Source organism: Apodemus sylvaticus, chromosome 15 (assembly GCF_947179515.1).
Source record: "Apodemus sylvaticus chromosome 15, mApoSyl1.1, whole genome shotgun sequence".
Taxonomy (NCBI): domain Eukaryota; kingdom Metazoa; phylum Chordata; class Mammalia; order Rodentia; family Muridae; genus Apodemus; species Apodemus sylvaticus.
The window spans coordinates 21765627-21778011 of record NC_067486.1 but is presented as its reverse complement, the minus strand read 5'-3'; the positions used below and the strand labels follow the sequence as shown (position 1 = coordinate 21778011).

Sequence of the window (12385 nt, the reverse complement as noted above, 5' to 3'; positions counted from 1 at the left end):
ATTCCAATTTCTTCTTCTGACTTCACATGGCGTCTCATATTTTCTAAGTATGATTTCTGCCATTGAACTCAGGGACAAGTTTGAATGATTCATATTGATCTCCTCCCCAGACCCTTGACTTCTTTATCTCTGCTAAATGGTGTCTCTGCTAGAGGCATCTCTAGACATCAGGTCAAGTCCATGGGTTTCAAGTGCAGGTCTGTGTCAGTCGGGCTACTCTTTAGCTCTATAAGCAGTTGAATTTAACTTGGGCATCTAGAAAATTGAAAAGTAAGTCTTTTTTTTTTGTTTTTGACATTTAATGCTCTGAAAACGTATTTTGAGAAGTATGTTCTTACCTTAACTTGTATCAATAGTCTCAGCAGTCACTTTATGTTGTGACTGTGTCAATTAGTGCTTCAGGTGGACCTGTGTTTCTCAGTCAAGTCAACGTTGACATTTAGGTCTAGGTAATGCTTTCATTTAGGAGATCACCTTTGTCACTAAACATGTTTCGTTAAATCTCTTGCCTCAACCTCAAAATGCTAATAGCACATCTTCTAACTGGTCAACAAAAAGGCCTCCCAACATTGCCAAATGTCCCCAGGTTCAGAGTGCTCTTCACAGATCCATCTTAACTATCCGAAACTGGACTATTAGAAATTACCTTAAGAGTGAAAAGTGAAAACATTCACATATGTTTTTTATTTGGATACGATTAAAGCCTTTGAAGCATGATAAAAATGTTTTATTTTACTCGGGCATGAAGTATAGAAAATGGAGCACTTTCTTAGCTTATAGGTAATGGCTTTAGATGGCTAGTCTACATTCCCTCACCAAGTGACAAGGAAAACATTTAGTTCACAACAAGGTCTCCCATTTATCTGTCTTCATGCTCAAGAACAGAAAAAAAATTACACATTTCACATATTTCACTTGGAAAGAAGAAAACAGGACAAAATGAATTCCTTTTGTAATAGGACTGAATGGGGTAATGTTTATGTGTGTGTTTGTGTGTGTGTGTGTGTTTGCATGTATGTGCATTTGTGTGTGTATGTATAATGTGTGTGAAATAAAATTGCAAGGAAAGTTCTTTATTCTTAAAAATTTAAACACCAGCTATGAATTCTTACAACTGTTAGGTTCTGTATGGAAAACAAAAAGAACAATACTGCTATTGATGTAGAAATATTCAGTATTCTTAGGAACTTAAAAATAACAGTTAAGCATATGTCTTTGTTAATACTGTTTTAGTAAAAAACACCCAAACATAGGTAATCAAAAGTTGTTTCTTTAGGCCAGAATACAACCCCAATCCGATCCTGCCATTTCCAGGCTCTGAGACCCTGCTACAATGGGAATCCTGTTAGTTTCAGTCTGATTAGATGCTATAAGGATACAAGAGTTAATGTATATGGAGCTTGAATAGCAAGTTCATCACACTGTAAGTGCTCAATAAAGAAGACTATTGCTGTCCTGGCTTCCATTTCACATCCTCTTTAATCTTATACCTAAAGACATCAATGTCCTAATGTCAATGTCCTGAACCAAATAGACTCTAATTCCTTCTTCTCTGTTCAGAAAGGAAATGCATGATCTTTGGAGATCTTATTGACTCTCAACGAAACACATTTTATCTCCTAGTGTGTCATTATTGCCTTTGGGTGTAATGTCGCTACCAAATCAGTCCAGCCGAATAAGGGAGACCACACAGGAGACTCTTCTCAAGGCAGTTTATTCAGGAACGTTACTTCAGGAAGCTTCTGATCCTAGCCCGGTGCCCCAGTTATATATCCCAGCCTGCACCAATCAGCGACCGCTACGTAGAGGCTCGTGATAGGATCGAGATGATGGCCCGGGCGTGGCCTAATATGACGTCAAAGGGCGCATGCGCACTTCTCCAGTGCATACGTGACTCTTAAAGGGGAAGGGGGGGAGGAGCGTTGCTGAGTGACGTAACTTGGCAACCAGCCCAGGCACCATTTTAGACTGGCCGCATTGCCTGCTCCCCACAGTGTAATATCATTGTATTCTGTTCCTCAGAATCATTATTTACTATTAGTATGTGTTAAAGCATATTGACAATAGACAAAACAAATTACGTTGACATCAAGTAAGAATTTAATTGTATCACTATACAGTTAATAGAAAGGATTGAGTACAGTATTTTGTACCTTTTTAGTGTAAAAACACTATTAACAAACAGAAATGTCCCCCATAAAAGCAGGCTTATAACAAAGACTTAAAGATAGTAAATTCTACAAGATAAAATTTTCTTCTGATCTTCATATGTAATACTAATTCTTAAATGTACTTTTAGGATGGAGTTTGATGATTAACATCTTAAACTTATCAACTCCAATTGCAATTATTTTTATTGTTAAGTGTTCATGAATAATAAATATAATACATTTCTATTGTAAATGTTATTGGTGATGTATTGAAAAGGAATCTGAATTTATCTACTTCTAACTCTTGAAAGAATGAGCAAAAGCACAAACATCATATGAAATTTTCAATGGAAGTATTAGTCAGAACTCTGGTTGGTTGTTTACCAAAGTGAGGCAGCAATTGTCAAACCTAGAAAGGGCCTGTGATAACATGTTTTATTAATTAAGGGAGAAAGGTTGGGTATCAAAATTTTAAGAGGAAATTTAAAAAGTGTTCTAAATAAGAAGTAAATGTAAATACTTTCTAATAATCGGTAACTGGTTTGAGTCTTCCAGCTACAAGCTGTTGCAAGTTGGCCACTGAAGTAGAGAGGAGGCAGACAGGAGAGAATATCGTGAGAAGGTCCCCGTGATTACATTGATGAGAAGTTCTGCTCTATGTACAAAAAAAGTACATGAGGCTATGTGTACTCTTTTTTTTTATATTTTTTATTCCATATATTCTTCATTTGCATTTCAAATGATTTCCTTTTCCTGGATTCCCCCCCCCCTTCCTGAAAGTCCCATAAGCCCCTCTTCCTTCCCCCTGTTCTCCAATCCACCCCTTCCCATTTCCCTGTCCTGATATTCCCATACACCACTGCATTGAACTTCTCTAGGACCAGGGGCATCTTCTTCCTTCTTCTTGGGCATTATTTGATATGTGAATTGTTTCTTGGGTATTCCAAGCTTCTGGGCTAATATCCACTTATCAGTGAGTGCATACCATGAGTGTTCTTTTGTGATTGGGTTACCTTATAGCTTCTGCAAGACAAAGGACATTGTCAAAAGGACAAAATGGCAACCAAATTGGGACAAGTTCTTTACCAACCCTACATACAACAGAGGGCTTATATCCAAGATATACAAAGAACTCAAGAAGGTACACTCCAGACAGCCAAATAACCCTATTAAAAATGGGGTACAGAGCTAAACAAAAAATTTTCACCTGAGGAATATCAAATGATGGAGAAGCACCTAAAGAAACCTTAGTCATCAGGGCTGTGTGTACTCTTAATGCCCACTGTTATGCTCAAAGCTCGAGAAACGTTGAGGAATACACACTTGTCAAAGGCCTTACAATTTTTTAACACTGTTTTATTTCCAACTAAGCTTCTCTGGTTTTAGAACTGTTGCAGGAATCACATCAGAGGGTAAAAGTGAGCCTCCAAGCCTGATGACCTAAGTTTGACCGCCAGAGCCTATGTGAGAAGGAAAGAACCGACCCAGCCAGTTTTTCTCTGACCTTTGTGTACACACTACCGCATAGGTAACTGCACATTCATGCACACATGCTGAATAAATGACTATCAAATAATAAATGCCTGTATTTAAAAGAATCCTCACACAGGATATAGCTTATTCAAAACCCAAATTCATTTGGGCTAAACACAGCCATGACTAGAGAAATAGATGTGATTTTATAATCACTTCTTTTTATTGCCAGTTAATCTTTAATATGAGGCATAATCATGCATTGTCATCATTAATTTATTTTAAGAAAATTAAATTCTCAAGGTCATTATATACATCAGGATGGAACAGGGACTCTATGGTGCTACACTGCAAAACTCAGTGGTTTTATAGAAAACATATATATATATATATATATATATATATATAATTATAAAATATAAAATATTTTATATAAAATATAAAAAGTGTTATATACATACATATATGTATATTTATATGATATTATATATATATATATATACTATATATATTTGTTTTGGTAAAGATGTCTGTCGATTCTTTTCCAGAGCAGGTGTTTTTTATGCTGTCATGGTGGTCTTAGATGGGTTGGTATTCACCCTTCTCTAACATTTGTACTGAGCACTTTCTCATTGCATCAGGAAAAGAGAACACAGAACAGCAGTAATTAAATGCTGTAGGCTGGAAGAGCAGGTTAGAATATCACTTCTCACAATATTTTCCAGGGACTGATTTCATAGTCTAGCCTAATTGTAAGGTTCAGAAAGGATAATGTCTCCCACTGTGGCATGAAGAAAAGAGTAACACACTATAAATAAGTACCAGAAGTCACTAATACAATTATTTTATTTTATATTTCATTGTATATTTTTTGCCATTTCTTATGCAAATAAATTTTCAGCAATTCACTCTTCTAGACTGTGCGACACCAATTATATTACTAGACAGAAACAATATGATGACATATCCTTGCTGAAGATTTCATCACTTGGCCCTCAGCATTGTTGTAGCAGAGCAAATTAAGTCTGCCAAGGGCTTAATGCTTTGTCTTGGGATTTCCTGGTGAGTTTCTGCATGCAGGGGCCAATGGGATTAGCTTTGCATGCCACTTCTTAGTCTTCTTGCAGTGAGGAATCTGAAGGCAGTTACTGTCATCTCTTAATAACAGAAAGAATTAGCTCTCCATTTTAGCTATGTTGATAGGATTTATCCATCAGAATAAATACATGGTTAGCGCTCAAGATTTCAAATATACTTTTTCATGAAACAAGAGAGAGTCTATGTGCTGAGAACTTTTGAATCCCAGGACATATATTGGGTAACTCCAAGTCCATGAACTCCAAGTCTTCTGGCCACCTAGGTACCTGCATACACACAGACATACATATGTACATGCACACACACACACACACACACACACACACACATTAACAATTAATACAATTAATGTTTCTAAAAAACCTCTTTGTGAACACTGATGAGGAGAATTTTGCAATCACAATAAATGAATCTTGTACAGAGCCATATTGGGGCAGTCTTGCACTTGGTCAGAGTTTGACTTTGGTCAAGGTTAACTTCTCCCAGTTAGCCAGGATCCTGCTCCACCTAGGGTGGAGCGCACGTAGTAAAGGTTAAGTTCATTGTTCTTCCTGGTATAGGGATTCCTGAATTAAACAGGTGACCCACCCAGCTGCCGGAGCAGTCAAGACGAAGACCTCCAAGAGAAGCTAGACAACTTCCACCGGAACTCAGCCTGGAGTCTGGGGGGAGGGTTTGCCCAAACTGTTAAAAGGTCCGGCGCCATTAAAGTTTACGGCTTTGATCAGTGAACATTGACTTAGCCGTACGTTCTTTTCGCCGCTCTTCCCTATGACCCCAAAATTCTCTCAACAGGTAACCCGGTTTACATGTAGCTGCTGGCGGCTACATAGTGGCGCCTGAACGTGGGACGACCTGGCACGAGAGAATTTCTTGAGGTAGCCCTATCCAGCGAAGCTTCGCGGAAAAGGTGAAAATTAATGGTGTCCGCACGGTAAGCAACATAGAGGGCAAAACTAGCGCTAGTGAATTCGTGTCTATGGTTGTGAGTGCAAGGAATGGATACAGTTTTTCAAGCATACTGCGTGGACCCAGCGCAGGGACTGCTTGGGTTGATAAGATAGGGAAATATGGGGAAGGAATTTGGTAGGCATTTGCCCAAAGCTCGTAAGAGCTGATTTCGGCGAAAAGAAAGGGGTTTTTAAAAATAGGCATATGTCCACAGCTTCTAAGAGCTGTTTAAAGAGGAAAATGGATGCAATTGCTTAACAAGCATGCTTAACTTTCTGTGTATCTTTCCGTGTTTGTCCCGGTGCACCGACTGTCTGTCTATGTGTATGTTTATGTCCTCTCTGTGTCTTTGTGTGAATGACTGTTTCATGTTAAAAAGAAAAAATTGGTAAAGATTACATCTGCTGGTAACCTCTTGAGCTAGCCACAGTTTGTGTGGGGATTGATTCAAAGCCACGCCGCGGCAGCGTAGCTCACTCACCCAAGACAGAAACATGGCTGGGGAAAAAGCCGCTCTTAAAAGCCCAGAAACCTCGAGATTTGGGAAGACCTTGGTTTGGCTTGTGAAATTCATGTAGTCGCTTTATACATGTTTCTAATTGGTTTTAATGATATAAGGCTTTACATTTCTTGACTAAAGAGTTATAAATTAATTGGTTATTATGTAAAAGGTATAGTGTTATTAAGAAAAGGTTAGTTTAAAAACTGGTGATTCAGTGTTAGAGCTATCTTAACTAACTACACGTGGCCTAACGCCACTCATGCTTTGTTCTTGTTTATAATTGGATTTAAAGGTATATTTTGCATGTCTTGACTATAGAGTATTGGCTTAAGTCACTGCACATGATTTAAAAGGTATAATGTTATTAACAAAAGTTAGGTTAAGGCTGGTAGTTTAGGGTAGTCGCCATTTTGAACACGTGGCATGATGGTTAAGGCTTTTAGTTTAGGGTAGTCGCCATTTTGAAGAACACCACGTGGCATGACGCAATCCAGGAAATACAGGCCTTTGGGACGCTCCTAAATTGGCATGGTGTTTCATGTGAATCTTGGCCTGGAGATTAGACTTAATGAAGATTAAGATTTAAAATATTGTCTCTTTAATAAGTTACACTGTTATACACTTGAACATAAGAACTGGCATACAAACCTTGTGCTGTAAATATGTGTTTGCCATTAATTTTAAAGAAAATAGATTGTTTAAAATTGAGATTTGCTTCCAAAATTACAATTGTGCTCTAATATTGCAAGAAAACATTGAGTTACAATAAAAATCAGTGTGTCATTGGCTACAGTTTTCAGTTTGCAGGCTCGTAATTGTTAACATTTTGTAATTAAGATAATTTTGAGAGTGATACAGCTATGGGTTTTAGAGGCCCATTGCCTCTTTTCCACAAGTTTATAGGCTACAATGGTAGGAGCAAAATTTAACCCTCCAAGATTAAAAAGGAGATCTCTGTAGAAATGTATTTGATATCAAGTAGGTTCCTTTGACCATGAAATTACAGGTTTCTTTTGTTTAATCCTTAAATTGTCCTTGTAGGTTTGGGTCTGGTCTTAGATAAAAGGCTCAGATTAGAAGATATTTACATTTGAGGAATCTCATACAATGTCCTTGCCAAGGACTCAAGGTGGATCCTAGGGCAGATAAAAAAATTTACATTTGAGTTAATGCAAAGCTTAGAGCTGCCTCAGGGGAAGCTAGTGAGGAAGTTTTGAGAAATTGTTTCTGCCTTACCGGCCCCACCTAGGGAGTGTTTGGCTTAAAAAAAAAAAAAAGTTTTTGACTTATCCAGGTGTGGGTTAAAATGCAGTTCAAATCTATGAAAGGTCAAGGAGGCTATAAAAGCATTAACATTTGGCCTGTCTACTCCCTATAAAATTATTGTAAATTTAAAGGGTTGGTTTTTTGCTTTACATTCTGATAATTATAAAAGCATTTGCTTCTAATTTTAAAGAGACAACAAAACAATTTCATTAGAAAGTTTTGCCTCAAGGAATGGCTAACAGCCTTATGTCTTGTGAGAAAAAGTGTTTTGTCTCTGTTTCAATACTAGAAGTTAAGATCTTAAAAATTTCAGTGTATAATGTTCATAGAATGTTTGTTACAGGCCCTTGCTCCTATAGACTTTTAGAATTTTTAGGTAAATGGCTTTCAAAGGTTGTTAAGATATATTAATTGGCTTTATCTTATATTTACCTCATTTTAAGCTTGCCACAGAAGGTCTTAAACCTCTGTTTTCAAGGTAGGAAACGTTTGTTCCTTGCTTCAAGCAACAATCAAATTTATTATTAATGGTTGATCTATTACATGGCAAGCATTTTTAGGCAAAATTAATAATTGTTATCCAAAAGATAATTTGTACTATCAGATCACATGTTTATTCCTTTAAGTTTCTCCCTGCTTCAACACAGATACCTGAATTGGGTGCTATAGCAGCTATTTTTAAGATGTTAAAGGTCAAGCTTTTAATAATAGTAGATATACATAGCTCATGGTTTATAATTGCTTAAAATTGGTCCATTTTTAATACTGCTAATTCTTAATTTCTTCAGTTTGTACAAATGTGATTCAAATTTCTAAGAACAAAAGATATGTTCTCTAAATGACTGTCCTTTAGGTATTTGAAATAATTTTATATTTTGTACACATCAAATTATAAAGATTTGTTCTTGATGTCCTCAATTTCTACCTCTACCACGTAATGGTGTTAATCCTAGAGGACTTAGTTATTACAGATAAATGATATTCATATTTCTAATTTAAAAGATTAAAAAAATATGTACATGTGACTAATGATTCATTTTTAGGCTGTCTAGTTGCAACTGCTCTAACAGAAAAAGCAACTATATTTTATATAATTACATAGTTATTGCCTATGTTATGGTTTATACTTTGTGTTCCAACTTAAATTAATAAAACAATATCTTCTTGGAAGAAAGAAGAGAGGGGAAATTGTGTCCCTGTGCATATAATTTAAATTATGCTTACATGTTTTTAAGAAAATTTTAAAATTTTAAAATTTAGATGCCAAGAAACTCCTTGCTAAATGTATATGACATCTTGTAATTAGACATATTGATGTCTAGGTGAAATGAAGGAATTCACTTACTAACATATGCCATGATCCTGATTTAATATTGGGGGAGAAGGCATGTCCTCTGTTTTTTCCACAGAATGCTGCAGAAGATATGCTGACTGTGTGCTTGCTGAATGCCCAGACCATGGTAACATAAGAGCTATATTGGATATATGTTCTTGACTTACCTCAATTGTTAAATGTCCCAGGTTAGATAAATTGCCTAGCTTCAAGCTTTTAGACTTTGTGGGGCAGAACATGGAGACTGTTATGCTAGCTTAGGAAAAATTAATTAGAAGAGTTAAAATGACTCTTCTCCTTATTGTGCTCAGCTGACTCAACCATAGACTGGTCTAGAAATAATTCCAATTTTGAAGATTCCAATTTTGAAGATGGCTAACAATCTTCAGCCAGCTGTGTTAATTTAACATATAGTCTCCACTTTTCCTGAGAAGTAACAGCATATCTCTTGATTCACAAGGCTACCTCTCCCATCTCAGAGGCCAAGCCTTGGGTCCTTAAAGTTGTTAATTTACAACTGAATTGGATACTTCTGGGACAAGTTAATCCTATTCCACCTTTAACTCTTGACCTTGTCTGTTAAGCAGACTGGCTGTCTCCACCCAGGCTCACCTGGATGGAGAGATTACATGTCTGTTAAAGACACTTGCAGACCCCCCTGGCTTCAAAACTTACACAAGTGGATCTCCAAAGAGGGAGCCACATAGAACTCAGATCTATGTGTGTTTGTTTTTGAACAAACATGGGTACCAGCGAGACGTGCGAGGCAAAGCACTGCATGGGGAGGTGAATTTCTGCTTCTGAGTCCCCAGGAAGTACACCTAATTGCATAGGGGTTAACGTCGAGAGGCTGTCCTTAAAATAATAAGGGAGCCTATTACCCCTCCTCTGAAAAAGACGTTATACAATATTTAAGAGGAATTACGGTCAATGCTTCCCCTCCTGGTTAAGGCCCGCCTTCTTATGAAGGATATTTATCCACTTGTTTTCTACCTCCTCGTGTTCAAATTAATAAAAAAAGGGAGGACATGTACAGAGCCATATTGGGGCAGTCTTGCACTTGGTCAGAGTTTGACTTTGGTCAAGGTTAACTTCTCCCAGTTAGCCAGGATCCTGCTCCACCTAGGGTGGAGTGCACGTAGTAAAGGTTAAGTTCATTGTTCTTCCTGGTATAGGGATTCCTGAATTAAACAGGTGACCCACCCAGCTGCCGGAGCAGTCAAGACGAAGACCTCCAAGAGAAGCTAGACAACTTCCACCGGAACTCAGCCTGGAGTCTGGGGGGAGGGTTTGCCCAAACTGTTAAAAGGTCCGGCGCCATTAAAGTTTACGGCTTTGATCAGTGAACATTGACTTAGCCGTACGTTCTTTTCGCCGCTCTTCCCTATGACCCCAAAATTCTCTCAACAGGTAACCCGGTTTACATGTAGCTGCTGGCGGCTACAGAATCTGAACCTCAATTCAGAATCAGAACACTAAAGAGAAAAGAATGCAGGTCAGATTATTGATGAAGTAGACAGTTCTGATCGGTCTAGAATTAAAAGATATAGAGCTGCTGGAAAGGGACAGAGGGGTCGATAGTTGGAGACAGATGAGAAAAATAGACATTGATCTCATTCATAAAATGGTACATCTGGAGAGCAGCAAAGGTCAGAGGCCTCTGAGTCTATCATTTCCACGGGCATGGGAGCTAACCATTTGTCTCTTAAGTGCATTACAAATAGTGAATTTGACAGATTGGTCATCAAAAGAAGATCCCTTGTATAGACCAAACCATTACATACTTCTTAACTATGATTCCACTTCAGACAAAGTGTGTGTGGTCTGAGTACACACAATGCAAGGCTAAGCTGGTATTAACAAAAGAAAAAATATGTACGAAACTATGCAAACACCTGAAAAGTATTTCCATCACAGTGAAGGGCATCTGCACAGCAGTGCTCATTCTACTCCCTTTTTCAACTGTAACCAATGCGAAATGAATTGAAGAGACAGAACTCTCCGCCCCATTGAGCCCAGAGCAGGTCTCGGCATGTTTTTAAAACTTGTCAACTGGATGTAGCTACTCTGTAAGGCAATAAACAAATGAACAATTAAACCGCATTCAATTTTAATATTACATTCTCTCAAAGATTAGCAGAGGGCCTTTGAATTTCAATTCACCAGTGGTGTATACTCCCTACTGAAATAGGCCTTAAAGAAGGTTGGTTTATTTTTTCATTTTATAAGTCTTGGCTGTATGTATATCTCTGAAGCACATGAGTGCAGTATCCATGGAAACCAAAAGATGGTATGAGAGTCCATGGAACTGGAGGTACAAAACATTGTGAGTTGCCACATGGGCGCAAGGAATCGAAACGGGGTCCCTTCTAAGATTAGTGAGTGTTCTTAACTTCTGTGAAATCTCTCCAGCCTCCAAATACATTTTATATCTTTCCAACTTAACACCTGGAAAGAATAATTTGCTTCTCAATTTCTCTTGTTCTCTTTGAACAGATCTGTATGAAGCACTTACAATGTGCCCTGTGTGCACCACGTTCTGAAGACAATGGAGACCATGACACAGTGAAAGAATTCTAAGCAACTAACTCCATCTTGTCAGGCTGGCAAGACCTACTCCAGCTCCATTGTCCCCTTCCCATCTTTTTTTTTTTTAATTTTTTTATTCGATATAATTTATTTACATTTCAAATGATTTCCCCTTTTCTAGCCCCCCACTCCCCAAAAGTCCCTCAAGCCCCCTTCTCTCCCCCTGTCCTCCCACCCACCCCTTCCCACTTCCCCGGTCTGGTTTTGCCGAATACTGCTTCACTGAGTCTTTCCAGAACCAGGGGCCACTCCTCCGTTCTTCTTGTACCTCATTTGATGTGTGGATTATGTTTTGGGTATTCCAGTTTTCTAGGTTAATATCCACTTATTAGTGAGTGCATACCATGATTCACCTTTTGAGTCTGGGTTACCTCACTTAGTATGATGTTCTCTAGCTCCATCCATTTGCCTAAGAATTTCATGAATTCATTGTTTCTAATGGCTGAATAGTACTCCATTGTGTATATATACCACATTTTTTGCATCCACTCTTCTGTTGAGGGATACCTGGGTTCTTTCCAGCATCTGGCAATTATAAATAGAGCTGCTATGAACATAGTAGAGCATGTATCCTTATTACATGGTGGGGAATCCTCTGGGTATATGCCCAGGAGTGGTATAGCAGGATCTTCTGGAAGTGAGGTGCCCAGTTTTCGGAGGAACCCCCAGACTGATTTCCAGAGTGGTTGTACCAATTTGCAACCCCACCAGCAGTGGAGGAGTGTTCCTCTTTCTCCACACCCTCTCCAACACCTGCTGTCTCCTGAATTGATCCATCCTTGTCTCCTTGTACTAAGCTCAAATCCAAATGGATCAAGGACCTCCACATAAAGCCAGACACTCTGAAGCTAATAGAAAAGAAACTGGGGAAGACCCTTGAGGACATCGGTATAGGGATAAAGTTTCTGAACAGAACACCAATAGCGTATGCTTTAAGATCAAGAATTGACAAATGGTTCCTCATAAAATTACAAAGTTTCTGTAACGCAAAGGATACCATCAAGAGGACAAATTGGCAACCAA

The 12385-nt window shown here is 38.2% G+C and overlaps 1 long non-coding RNA gene across 1 annotated transcript in view; it reads left to right on the top strand.

The window, feature by feature from the left end:
- LOC127666147 (uncharacterized) overlaps positions 1-11352 on the top strand; it is a 31686-nt gene extending 20334 nt beyond the window's left edge. The window contains exon 3 of the long non-coding RNA XR_007973549.1: positions 11270-11352. This is a non-coding gene — a long non-coding RNA (uncharacterized LOC127666147). The remainder of the gene's footprint in view (positions 1-11269) is intronic.
- Positions 11353-12385: the final 1033 nt, after the last annotated feature.